The sequence below is a fragment of the Delphinapterus leucas genome, chromosome 4 (genome assembly GCF_059928025.1).
Source record: "Delphinapterus leucas isolate spDelLeu-1000000601 "Yukka" chromosome 4, BTC_Dleu_Yukka2, whole genome shotgun sequence".
Taxonomy (NCBI): domain Eukaryota; kingdom Metazoa; phylum Chordata; class Mammalia; order Artiodactyla; family Monodontidae; genus Delphinapterus; species Delphinapterus leucas.
Genome location: NC_143132.1, coordinates 103590240 through 103603665, shown reverse-complemented (window position 1 = coordinate 103603665; position 13426 = coordinate 103590240). Strand labels below are relative to the sequence as shown.

Below are 13426 nucleotides of genomic sequence, written 5' to 3'. Positions count from 1 at the left end.
GGGGACGCGGGTTCGTGCCCCGGTCCGGGGAGATCCCACATGCCACGAAGCGGCTGGGCCCGTGAGCCATGGCCGCTGAGCCTGCGCGTCCGGAGCCTGTGCTCCGCAACGGGAAAGGCCACGACAGTGAGAGGCCCGCATACCGCAAAAAAAAAAAAAAGAAGACTCTTTGTCTTCCCTCCACCTCCCCCCATCACCACCCTCCTTCCTGCCCAGCCTTACATGTCAGGGGAGCAAGAAGAGAGGACCCATGGGCAGGAAAACTCGCTCCATCTTCATATGCCCGAGGTTTAGTCCAGAACTGAGGCTGATGGATGCTCAAAAAAATTTTTCTCTGAGAATACTGTCTCTTTGTGAGTTTCCAATCTCCTTGAAATTCAAAAGCTAAACCTGACTACTTCTTTCTCTTTGCACTTCAGCCATAGCAATCCTAATCTTCCCTGGGACAATGAGTGCCTCACACTGAATGAAAGACAGTCATGTACACACATGGGGCAGGAACTTCCATTAATATCTCCAGATGTCATCCTTCCAACACGTGTATATATATAAATAGATGGCTAGCTATATGGTAATTTAAATAAAGATAACTTAATCACCTCAAAGACCAGGTTTGTTTTTAATGGAAAGAATAGGGAAAAGGTTGACTCTGCGCTGAGATAAAAAAGGTCAAAGAAAGTGCAATTCTCTGCTAAGCACCAGATGAATCGGCCTGCACCTCTCATTCCCAGCCTTCTCCTCTTTCTTCTTTGTGCCCTTTCTCCTCTCTGCCTTTTATGAAAAAGTAAGTACCCCTTTTAATAAAGCTCAATTTCAGAAGTTATTGTACCTCACTTCCATAACATTCATAAAGAAGCAGAAACAGTACTTGTAATTTGCTGGGAACCCTAAAGAGAAATGAAATATCTCACTGAAGAATTCTTAAATAACATGAAGACATGAAAAAATATAGCCAGTGCATCTCTGGCTTATGTGGGAAGAATCAAAGAACCATGAAATTAATTTTATTTACCATTAAAAGATACTGAACTTAGAATCCAGGTTGTGATTATGTAATTAGAAATTAATTTCAGTAGCATGTTATCATCTGAACTAAATGTCAGCAAGAGTTATGAGAAGTATGTTAATGAGCTTCAAAGAAGCTTGTGTGCTTACTTGTACCTCAAAATAGTCATGCCAGAGAGGAGAGATGAAGGCTTCTGCAGCAAAAGGACATGCTGTGGTTCTTCTAAGACTCCCCAGTACATGTGATCAGTTTAATAGGAAGTGACTCTCTTTAACATGTTTATACTGAACTAAAAAGGAAGGGTTAGAAGGGTGTCCACAGGTGACACTCAAGTATGAAGTAAACATTATTACTGCAGCTGAAGTGTGAAGTTAAAAAACACTTGGATTTAAAAATGGTGTCCAAGAACATCAGATGATGCAGCTATATTTTAACTTTGGTGAAGTATGAAAATTTAATGAATTCTCCATCAGATTCTAAAAGCTTGAATTATGACCTCTTCCCCCCATCTCCCATCACCTCATAAAATAGATTGTTTGTCTTATTTAGGGTGGCACACCTCATTTGTGGAAAAGACCTTTCTGGCACTTGTACACTGTTTCTTATTTCTTCTAGTCATTTTATTAATTACTGTATGTTTGCTGGGGAAGAGCCCAAGTATACCTAAATCTGGAATTAGACTCCTAGCACTAGGGTTTAAAATAATAGAGTTTGTCATCAAGTTGATTGCCTCACATTCAGCCAGTGTCCAGCTCAATGGCTGATTTTTTTGCTTATGCAAAAATCTCAGAGGAGAAGAAAATTATAATTTGTAATAGACCTTTTCTCACAAAACGTTACTCCTGCCACTCTATGCTCCAACATGTGACGAAGGGAAGCTGAGGCAGCTTCGGTTGCAAAGGAAGACCCAAAGGGGTCCCATTTACGGTGGGGGGCTTCTTTCTGGGCCCGGTCTGGGGGCCTCACATGAGTCTCCCTCCCTATATGGTATGTCCTATCACTGCTTCCTCTATTTGGAAACCCAAAAAGATAGTCTGCCATCCTACTACGTCTTGGTGGAAGAAGGCCTTAATGTGTTCTCAGGAACACTCAGATGTGTTGCTATCAGTATTTCACTCTTGCACTATTTACAACAGCCAGGACATGGAAGCAACCTAAATGTCCATTGATGGATGAATGGATAAAGAAGATGTGGCACATATATTCAACGGAATATTACTCAGCCATAAAAAGAAACAAAATTAAGTTATTTGTAGTGAGGTGGATGGACCCAGAGTCTGTCATACAGAGTGAAGTAAGTCAGAAAGAGAAAAATACCATATGCTAACACATATATATGGAATCTAAAAAAAAAAAGGTACTGATGAACCAAGTGGCAGGGCAGGAATAAAGACGTAGACATAGAGAGTGGACTTGAGGACATGGAGGGGAGGGGGAAGCTGGGGCGAAGTGAGAGTAGCATCGACATATATACACTACCGAATGTAAAATAGATAGCTAGTGGGAAGCAGCTGCATAGCACAGGGAGATCAGCTCAGTGCTTTGTGTCCACCTAGAGGGGTGGGATAGGGAGGGTGGAGGGAGATGCAAGAGGGAGAGGAGAAATCAAGAAAACACTCCCATTTACCATTGCAACAAAAAGAATAAAATATATAGGAATAAACCTACCTAAGGAGACAAAAGACCTGTATGCAGAAAATTATAAGACACTGATGAAAGAAATTAAAGATGATACAAATAGATGGAGAGATATACCATGTTCTTGGATTGGAAGAATCAACATTGTGAAAATGACTTTACTACCCAAAGCAATCTACAGATTCAATGCAATCCCTATCAAACTACCACTGGCATATTTCACAGAACTAGAACAAAAAATTTCACAATTTGTATGGAAACACAAAAGACCCCGAATAGCCAAAGTAATCTTGAGAACGAAAAACAGAGCCTGGAGGAACCAGGCTCCCTGACTTCAGACTATACTACAAAGCTACAGTAATCAAGACAGTATGGTACTGGCACAAAAACAGAAAGATAGCTCAATGGAACAGGATAGAAAGCCCAGAGATAAACCCATGCACATATGGTCACCTTATCTTTGATAAAGGAGGCAGGAATGTACAGTGGAGAAAGGACAGCCTCTTCAATAAGTGGTGCTGGGAAAACTGGACAGGTACATGTAAAAGTATGAGATTAGATCACTCCCTAACACTATACACAAAAATAAGCTCAAAATGGATTAAAGACCTAAATGTAAGGCCAGGAACTATCAAACTCTTAGAGGAAAACATAGGCAGAACACTCTATGACATAAATCACAGCAAGATCCTTTCTGACCCACCTCCTAGAGAAATGGAAATAAAAACAAAAATAAACAAATGGGACCCAATGAAACTTCAAAGCTTTTGCACAGCAAAGGAAACCATAAATAAGACCAAAAGACAACCCTCAGAATGGGAGAAAATATTTGCAAATGAAGCAACTGACAAAGGATTAATTTCCAAAATTTACAAGCAGCTCATGCAGCTCAATAACAAAAAAACAACCCAATCCAGAAATGGGCAGAAGACCTAAATAGACATTTCTCCAAAGAAGATATACAGACTGCCAACAAACACATGAAAGAATGCTCAACATCATTAATCATTAGAGAAATGCAAATCAAAACTACAGTGAGATATCATCTCACACCAGTCAGAATGGCCATCATCAAAAAAATCTAGAAACAATAAATGCTGGAGAGGGTGTGGAGAAAAGGGAACACTCTTGCACTGCTGGTGCGAATGTGAATTGGTACAGCCACTATGGAGAACAGTATGGAGGTTCCTTAAAAAACTACAAATAGAACTACCATATGACCCAGCAATCCCACTACTGGGCATATACCCTGAGAAAACCAAAATTCAAAAAGAGTCATGTACCAAAATGTTCATTGCAGCTCTATTTACAATAGCCCGGAGATGGAAACAACCTAAGTGCCCATCATCGGATGAATGGCTAAAGAAGATGTGGCACATATATACAATGGAATATTACTCAGCCATATAAAGAAACGAAATTGAGCTATTTGTAATGAGGTGGATAGACCTAGAGTCTGTCATACAGAGTGAAGTAAGTCAGAAAGAGAAAGACAAATACCGTATGCTAACACATATATATGGAATTTAAGAAAAAAAAATGTCATGAAGAACCTAGGGGTAAGACAGGAATAAAGACACAGACCTACTAGAGAACGGACTTGAGGATATGGGGAGGGGGAAGGGTGAGCTGTGACAAAGCGAGAGAGAGGCATGGACATATATACACTACCAAACGTAAGGTAGATAGCTAGTGGGAAGCAGCCGCACAGCACAGGGAGATCAGCTCGCTGCTTTGTGACCGCCTGGAGGGGTGGGATAGGGAGGGTGGGAGGGAGGGAGATGCAAGAGGGAAGAAATATGGGAGTATATGTATAACTGATTCACTTTGTTATAAAGCAGAAAGTAACACACCATTGTAAACAATTGTACTCCAATAAAGATGTTAAAAAAAAAAAAAGAGGGAGGGGATATGGGGATATATGTATATATATAGTTGATTCACTTTGTTGTACAACAGAAACTAACACAGCGTTGTGAAGCAATTATACTCCAATAAAGATGTATTAAAAAAAAAAAGTATTTCACTCTTCCAGTTTGGGCTCTAGGGCTGCTGCCAGTCTCTGTGTAAAGTAGAAAACCTCTCATGTGCTGTCCTGCAGAAATTCCTCATTGAGTGACCCTCTCCTCTGGTCTCTTCCCTCAGGGGCCGGGAGTGGGGTGGCGGGGGCAGGGTATAGTCAGGGAGCAGGGCTTCCCACATCACTGTGCATGTTTGACTACACGGCCCTAGGAGGCACCGTTCACACTGTCGTCAACTTGAACATGCATTATGGTCCTTTTATGGAGATGCTAGTAAAGTGTCTTGAGGAAGAGATGCCTTTTTCTGGCTTGCCCAGAAACAGTAACTATGGACTAGCCACAGCCTGCTTCAAGGTTGAAAGTAACACTCTGAAAACACACTTGGTAAGTTCTGTCCCTCACTAGCCACATGACCTTGGGCTGATCCCTTAATCTCAGTTTTGTCATCTATAAATCGGGAATAACAGTACCTCATAGGCTGTTAGGGTTAAAGAGATTGCCTATGCCAAGGACTGAGCACAGAGCCTGGCATGGGGTGAATGGACAGTGTATGGCAGCTCCCACAATTTGGCCCGCACATGTCTCTCTGCACACATAGATTTCTTTCCAGTCACTTTCCATTCAAGGCTCTCACAGCATAAAATAACTTTCAAACTCTCACTATAAGACTCATCGCAGTGGAGCTACTGACTTATAGTATGAATTGTTAATTGGTATTATTTCAGTAGCCTCCTTCCTGCACGGAGTTAGACAATTGTGTCTGGTGACTCTCCGGCCCCAGCCATGCACGTTAATATATTTCTAAAGAGGGCCCGCCTCCAAGAGAATTTAGAGCTGGGAAGTGTAAGGATTCAGGCAATAGATGAGAGAAAAGGCATAAAGAAGGAAAGATTAGAGCTTACTCTTTAGTTTTCCAGAGATTGGATCACCCCAGCCAGGTCTGTCTCTGCCATGGCATTAATTATTACAAGACTGGTGAACAGACTCTGAGAAGGTCAAACTTGGGCAGACTTAGAGATCGTGCAGACAGGGGATGGGTCCAGGGAGTCAGTCTTATCTGCGAGCTGCCTGGTACTTAATCTGTGTTTCAGGGCTCATCACAGCTTTGTCTGTGGGAGATCGGCTGGAAGCCCTGCCGGCACTGATCTTATCATTCCCCATGATGCTTTCATTAATGACTGGTTTTGCCTGCTCTTTTTCCAGTATGTTTCACACCAGTATAATTTCTGTCAGTTTCCAGGCCTTGATGTCATCTAGGCCCTGGAATTGTGTTATTGAACTAACATTCACTGTCAAATCTTTTCAGGATAAACCTATTTTTCCTTATCATATAAACGTGTTGAATCTCCTTTGCTGGGTATAATGAATGGCTTTTAGGCGGTTGTAACACCTTCACTGAAATATTCATTCATTCATCCTCTGTCTGTCTCTCTTTCTCTCTGTTTCTTTGTGTGTGTCCCCTTCCCTTCCTTTCCACTTGTCACCTCTTCTCCACCCACCCCCAATTTCTTTCTTTCTTTCCTGAAGAAAAAAATGGCCATTTCCTTTTATTCTCTTACAAAAGAGTTTCTGTCACTGAGGGGAATCACTATTAGCATGAGTGAGTGGCATTCATTGTTTGGGAGAGAGCCCACTTGCTTTGTGAAGCAGGGCTCCTAAGTCATGTTAACTGCACTCGGCTTTCTCTGCTCTGCCCAGCCTCCCAGCCCCACCCCAGAAAAAGTGAAGCTGCGGTGTCAGGCACGTAAGAAAATGTTGCAGTAAGCTGAACTTTCATAAAATAAGGATTCTCATGCCTCCAACTTTTAAATCATAGAAGAGGGGGAGGGGAGTGCAAGGGGTTGAGAGTAATGTGCTTTGATTGGCACTCAGGGCAGGTTGTTCTTTGTAGATGGCACTGCTCGGAGGTCAGGTAAGGCTGTGCAGGGGAAGCCTGAAGGCAGCTGAGGCTCACATGTCTGTCACGGAGTCACTGATGGATAGTCACTGGTGGGCGAATATGAATCTGAACTTGATGATCTGTCAACAGTGGTGCTGTCATCATTGTCACGGCCTTATTCCTCTGGGCCATTTTTTTTACCTGTACCATTCTACTACCATGATTGTCAATTCTGCTTTTTCTGTTTTATGTCTTGAATACTTTGCTTTTTGCAGTGGATATGCTCCTGAACCGTTGTGAATAAATTGTGGTTTTAAGTAATGTTAAATTCATCTCAATACAGAAAAGCATAAAGAAGAAAAGAAAGTGGGCTAAAATCCCATCACCTAGATAACCCTGTTAATATTTTTCAAAAAATAAGAGTATATATATTTACATAGTACAAAGGTGTGAATTGTACAAATACTACAATTAGTACAAGTTGTACAAAAGCACCTCCACTTTCCTCACCACCACCTCAGTCGTTAGCGCCCCTCCTAGCATTAAGGGTCTGTGCAGGATACAAAGCACTATGATAAGAATACAGCAATGAATAAGGCATCCCCCTGGTCCCAAAAGAGGCTGCTAGTCTAATGGGTCAAAGAATCATTTGACCTACAGTTGCCTTTTGTTTGGCTTGCATTGTTTTTTTAAATAAAAGTTGTCAACATTGAAAAGTCAGGAGAGTTCACATAAAAATAGCTTCCCTTGAAAAATCTGAATAACTGGTTACAGTGGGCCTGCATTCCCACATGGCAACCATCTTCACTGCTGAGGAAATGCTGCCCCCTTAGCAAGTGTTCTCTAGTTTGCCACAAGCCACACCACTCCCTGTTGTGGACCCAACACTGAAACCTGATGTCAGTTGTCCCTTATCATCATGCTTGCCTATTCTTAGAGTAGAAAAACATCTTCAGAACCCATGTTTCTGTCAAAAGTACAGGGGTAAAGCTACTCCAAGAGGGTAATAAGCTTTTTCTTATACCTGGCCTACTTACCCGAAGGCGTCGGAGTTTGCAATTCCTGTTCAAAACCAGCAAAATATTCAAGGTGAAAAGGACCTGACACTAATCCAAGTCACTTGTGTTTTTACTTGTGGAGGTTCACATGCTTTCTGATTATTATTGAGAATTTGAAATGTACCAGCTTTGTTTAAGTTAATCCAGAATCACAGTTATATTAAAGGAAATTCACATCACACTAATCAAATTTTATCCTGGTTTACAAACTTTTCTGTGACATGCGCCAGTTTATACTACAAAACGGAGAGAGTTGATGGGGACTATTCAAAACACAGAAATGTAGAAACTGGTCACAGAAATCATTCCTTCTGGGGGTAGGAAGAGAACAGTTTAAAGCAAGAAGGAGTGTCGATTATCAAAGGTTTGGCCCAGTGGAATCAGTCAGTCCGTGTGTGTGACCTGGGCAGGTTGCTATACTGTCTGAGACCTAGTTTCCCCACCTGTAAAGTGGGGATAATGATGCCTTCTCACAGGTAGTGCAGATTAAGTTAGGTAATGTAAATAAAATGTTTAGCGTTATAGTAAATGCTTAAGCAGCAGGTCTATCGTTATTATTATTACTAAAGTAATAATTCTGGATTCCCAGGGTTTTTAGTCATTTGGTCATTCAGTACATATGCATCGAGCAGTGTAATCATGAGTATGACACTTGAAGTCTCTGAGTCCCATTTTTCTCATCTGTTTAAAGGGAAGAATAATACCTGCCTCTCCCCAACCCTAAGGTCAGGAAATCAACTGCAAGTGTGTTTGTTAGCCACATCGTTTGTAGCATTGAACAGATTGTTATTACTACTTTGTTATTAATTGAACTGGGAAAGTTTTTAGCTAGGGTTTTAAAAGATGGCTGAGATATCCCAAACTACTTAATCCTCATTAGGATTTACATTTTTCTCAAGCTCAACTCATCCAATGAATTCATTGCCTAATAGTATCCAATGAAAATACTTAGATAAGTCCAGAATAGATTTTCTTGTGTACCTTTACTTTGTCTGCATCCCAGAAATTAAATCAAGAGAGAGAAGGCTGGTTTAGAGGAATAGACTGATGAATAATTGGCATTCGTGTGTTTTTCCTAAGGAAAACAAGAATTAATACAACAACACAAAAACGTGCCTGCTTTGCTGAAGTACAAATTGAGGTCAGACGTAGACAGAGATTATTCATGTAATGACCACCATGATGCACTTTTATTGCTTCCTAAGGTGCCACGGCTTTAGAAGCTGGTGAGGATGGATGCCCTACTCATGTTTCATTAACATTGTTCCAGGAGCCTGGACTGGAGGGAAGAGCTAGGGACAGGCCTGGGCTGGAACCTCTCTCCACTTACTAAAGGTGTGCCTGTGAGCATGGTTATACATGTACAGGAGGGTCCTTATGTTTTGATCAATGTGTAAAATGTATTTTGCTACAGTTGGCTATCTCCCTGCTGTGGCAATATCTAGAAGATGTGGTACAGTGTGGTACTGAACTGGGTTGACATACTCAGAGCAAGACAGTGGGAGCTTAGCATAATGTCAGATCAGGACCAAGGAGAGAGTGTGTGATTGTTTAGCACTCCTCTATTAATTTGTTTATTCAGCAAATATGAGGTCTGTGATGTTCTAGACCTCAGCATTATAGGAAGAAAAACAAGCAGGTGATATTCTTACCCTTGTGAAGTTGACATTGTACAGGGGAAGACTGGCATTAAATAAATTGTTTAAGGAAATACACAAGATATTTACATAATTGTGTGTTGTGAGGGCAATAAAGGATATAAAGAGGAAATTAGATCCCCCATCAGAGAAGGCCTCTGAAGATGTCACACTTGAACTGAGACATCACCATGTGCATGTCAGCCAGTGCCAAGGACTACAGAGGGAACACTGCGTACAGAGGCCCAAAGGCAACCAAAAGCTTGGCATGGGCTTCCCTGGTGGCGCAGTGGTTGAGAGTCCGCCTGCCGATGCAGGGGACACGGGTTCGTGCCCCGGTCTGGGAGAATCCCACATGCTGTGGAGCGGCGGGGCCCGTGAGCCATGGCCGCTGAGCCTGCGCGTCCGGAGCCTGTGCTCCGCAACGGGAGAGGCCACGACAGTGAGAGGCCCGCATTCCGCCAAAAAAAAAAAAAAGCTTGGCATGTTTGGCCAACAGAAGGGAGGCCTTGAGCAAGGGGAGGGTGGTATGACATAACATTGTACAGGTTGGGGCAGGGGCAGATCATGCAGGACCTGGAGAGCTGAAATAGCATGCTGGCTGAGATGGTGGTGGCTTGGACCACAGTCAGCGCGATGAGAACAAGAGAAGGGAAGGGGTTTAAGATGTGTTTGAGAGGTACGAGTGACAGAACTTAACGATGCATTGAATGTCAGGAATGAGGACGAGAGAAAAACTAAGGATGTCTCCTAGCTTGAGCAGCTAAGTGGATGGTGGTACCATTTTCTGAGGCTTAAAAGTTCAATAATTTGCCAGACCTCACTCAGCTAGGATTTTGAAGTCTAGTCTGTGTGAATTTACTTTTTCAGTTTTTTTTTTTTTAATCTAAGTCAGACTATTAGGTTAAAGCTCCAAAATATTGTCCAGATTTTCAATTAAGGTATCACCTAGATTAAATTATTAATATAGACAATCCTGAGGTTCAGGGTTAAGTGATATTGTCAGACGCTGGTATTTCTGATAAATAGTACTATGATGGCTAAGTTTATCTCAAAACTAATAACCAGAGTCTTGGCAGTGTTTTTTCTCATACATACAAAAGAAAAAATGATTTTCTCCTTTCCTCTTGGGCATAATGTTTTTCTGGAGTTTTCCTCAGCCACAAGGTAGTTTCTGCTGTAATGTAAGATTAGATTATACATTGTCTCTGGTAATCCTGAGCTAAGACTGCAAAGCCCAAACAACAAGTTATTTACAGTGTTTTCAATCATGCTTGGGCTCCACCCAGGACACAGGCAGGTTTCTATGGAGAGGGAATAGTGACATTTCAGTGACCCTAAACACAGCCTGCAGCTCTCCTTCCGCCACCTGGGGCTCACCCATTTTGGCCAGGCCTAAGAGTCTATTGTTGACACAGGCAATTTCCACTTTCTCAAAGCAGTACATTCCTGAAATCCACATCAGGAGGTAGATTTTATAGACCCATAGACGTCTTCTTGACAGAGGAATCAGCAGGCCATGAATCTTCACATGTGAGTGAAGCAAAGCAGTCACCCTCTAAATCTCTCATCCAGAAGCCCCTTATTTTATTTTATTTTATTTTATTTTTCTGCGGTACGCGGGCCTCCCACTGCTGTGGCCTCTCCTGCCGTGGAGCACAGGCTCTGGACACGCAGGCTCAGCGGCCATGGCTCACGGGCCCAGCCGCTCCGCGGCATGTGGGATCTTCCCGGACCGGGGCACGAACCCGTGTCCCCTGCATTGGCAGGTGGACCCCCAACCACTGCGCCACCAGGGAAGCCCCAGAAGCCCCTTATTGAACTGTAAGCCCCTGAACCAGTTAGGATACCACAAGGAACTACAGCAACAAAAAATCCAACGTAAAAAGCCTTAAGTAGTAAAGTCATTTAGTGTCATGCAGAACAAGAACAGGACGAGTCCAGGCGGGTTCAGCAGTTCTGTGATGTCTCAGGGACTCAGGTTCCTCACCTCTCCGCTCCCCCTTCTGGACACAGAGCCTTGACTCTGAGCCATATCCCCTCATGGTGCAAGATGGCTGCCACAGCCCTGGGAAACACAGGAGCCACAGGAGGCCAAAGAAATGGGTCGTGTTCTGCATCATGTCTCTTTCAGTGAGAAAGCCTTTCCCAAAAGCCCAAGCCAACATCTTAAGTGCTTGTCCATGGAGCACCCAGTGCCCCACTTCTAGACACCAGGACATTATCCTAGACCTCCCCCTCTCCTTTATTTCCTTATTCTCTATGACCTATCCGTTCTGGTCTTAAGTAATCTGTCCCCGACCCTCAATCCCTGTGTTTACTACATTAATTCAGATCCTCATGAACTCTCCCTATTCCCCCTGCTTCCAGTTTATCTTCCACAAAGCCACTGACATGATCTAAAACACAGATCTCATCATGTCACTCTCCTGCTTAAAACCCTTCAGTGGTTCTTAATCACATATACAATTAAACTTCAAAGGTTTTTTTTTTTAGCTATAGAAATTACCTCTCCCCTCTTAAAAAAAACAAAAAACAGACAAAAAGAACATGCAGCATCCCGATAAAGCTAACAATGGATGTAGAGCTGCTGTGGCTGAAATGGGGGTGGGGAAACGGCTTATAGCTCATCCCGGTGGATCCCTTCACCTCCCTCACATGGAGACCCCAAAGCCTCCTGTGGATCCCATGTTGTACAGGCAAATGGAAATGCCTAGCAGGCAGTTGATATGGACCTCAGGAGTGTCAGCCAGGCTAGCGTTGTAGGCGAGATGGTGGTGGAAGCAAAGGTCAGGGCCGTGATCTCTCGAAGTGCACAGAGTGAGAAGGGAAGAGGGCCTCTGAGAGACACAACTCCAAGAGTTGAACTGATATAATGCCCCCAAGCCACGTAACATCCAATAACGCAGCGTCTCCCTTTCACCTTTCAAACTCCAGGAGTGTGCCTTATAGGAGGGTCTGTGCTCTCATCGTGATAGACGGGTTAACACAATCAGATGCTTGAGGACAAAGTGAGGACGGTTGAAGACCAGAATGCAACTAATATCAGAAACTGAGAATAATGGTTTCTAATCATATGAATTGTCCATCTTGTGCTTACATTTTTATTCTTACAGCTTTTTTTTTAACGTGAAAGATTTGCTATTTGCTTTGATAATCCTGAGATTAGTCTTTTCTCCTTTCGCAAGGCTTTTCACATCAGACATTGTGAATTAACCAACATTTCATGTGTTTCCATTTCTGATCAAGGCACTTTTGAGTTAAACAGCCTTTAGAATGGAATTTCCAATAGAACTATAATAGCTGGAAATGCTAATTATTCTCCCCGCTCTTGATATCAATCTGTGTTTATTCTTTATGTCTATTTAAGAATTCAGTCTTGTCGTTCTGTGCAGATAAAAAGCAGTTTGCATTGTGTTATTGAATATCACCTTCTTAATGAGGAGGTTAAATATTAATGAAGACTAATTGATGAATAATTTTAACAAGGAAAGGCATTATTGGTTTGAAGCCAGAGCTTAATGGGTTGTGCATTTCAGCAGGTATTTATTTGCATACTCAGTGATACTGTCAGAAGGCGGGGGAGGAGAAAGGAGAGGGGCTGGACAGAGGGCACCGGGCAGGTAATAAGGGTGGCCTCCAACTAGACCGGACTTGCAGCTCTACTTGCTTTTATCCATTCTCATTCCATGAGGAGTTTGAGGAGAGAGAGCTTGTCCTTTTGTGTCTTGTGTGGGCTCCAGGCAAACAGCTCTTCCCTCTTGCTTCCCTTCTGACTCTGACCACCCCAATCCCTCACTGCCTGTCGACATAGACCTTATTTCTGTCCTCATATTGGGTTTTCCTGCCTCTGCCTTTACAGTTCGCCCCCATCACCCCCTGGCGCCGACCTGTTTCTGGCTGCCAGTCTTTGCTGTCAGACTCCATATAGGCTAGTTTGTATAGGCTTCCCCCCCGCCCCCCCGCTCCCCATGGCTCCATAGGACCTGGTTGTTGGCATCTGTCATTTACTGGCCCTTCCAGGCCCTCCTGCTTGAAGAGCCCACCTGACCCCCATCCTTCCCACTTTCAACTGGGATTTCACAGAAACTCAGCACCAAGAAGAAGCAGAAAATAAATATCAATCGTATGAAGCTTCAAGCTGATTTTCTGATTCTCTCCGAATCCTTTTAAGTGTGATATGCATT

The 13426-nt window shown here is 42.9% G+C and overlaps 2 protein-coding genes across 22 annotated transcripts in view; one reads left to right on the top strand and one right to left on the bottom strand.

The window, feature by feature from the left end:
• B3GALNT1 (beta-1,3-N-acetylgalactosaminyltransferase 1 (Globoside blood group)) overlaps positions 1-13426 on the bottom strand; it is a 90466-nt gene that overhangs the window by 18967 nt on the left and 58073 nt on the right. The window lies entirely within an intron of this gene.
• The window catches only part of PPM1L (protein phosphatase, Mg2+/Mn2+ dependent 1L), a 342515-nt gene that overhangs the window by 314231 nt on the left and 14858 nt on the right, over positions 1-13426 (top strand). The gene's annotated exons all lie outside the window — the stretch shown is intronic.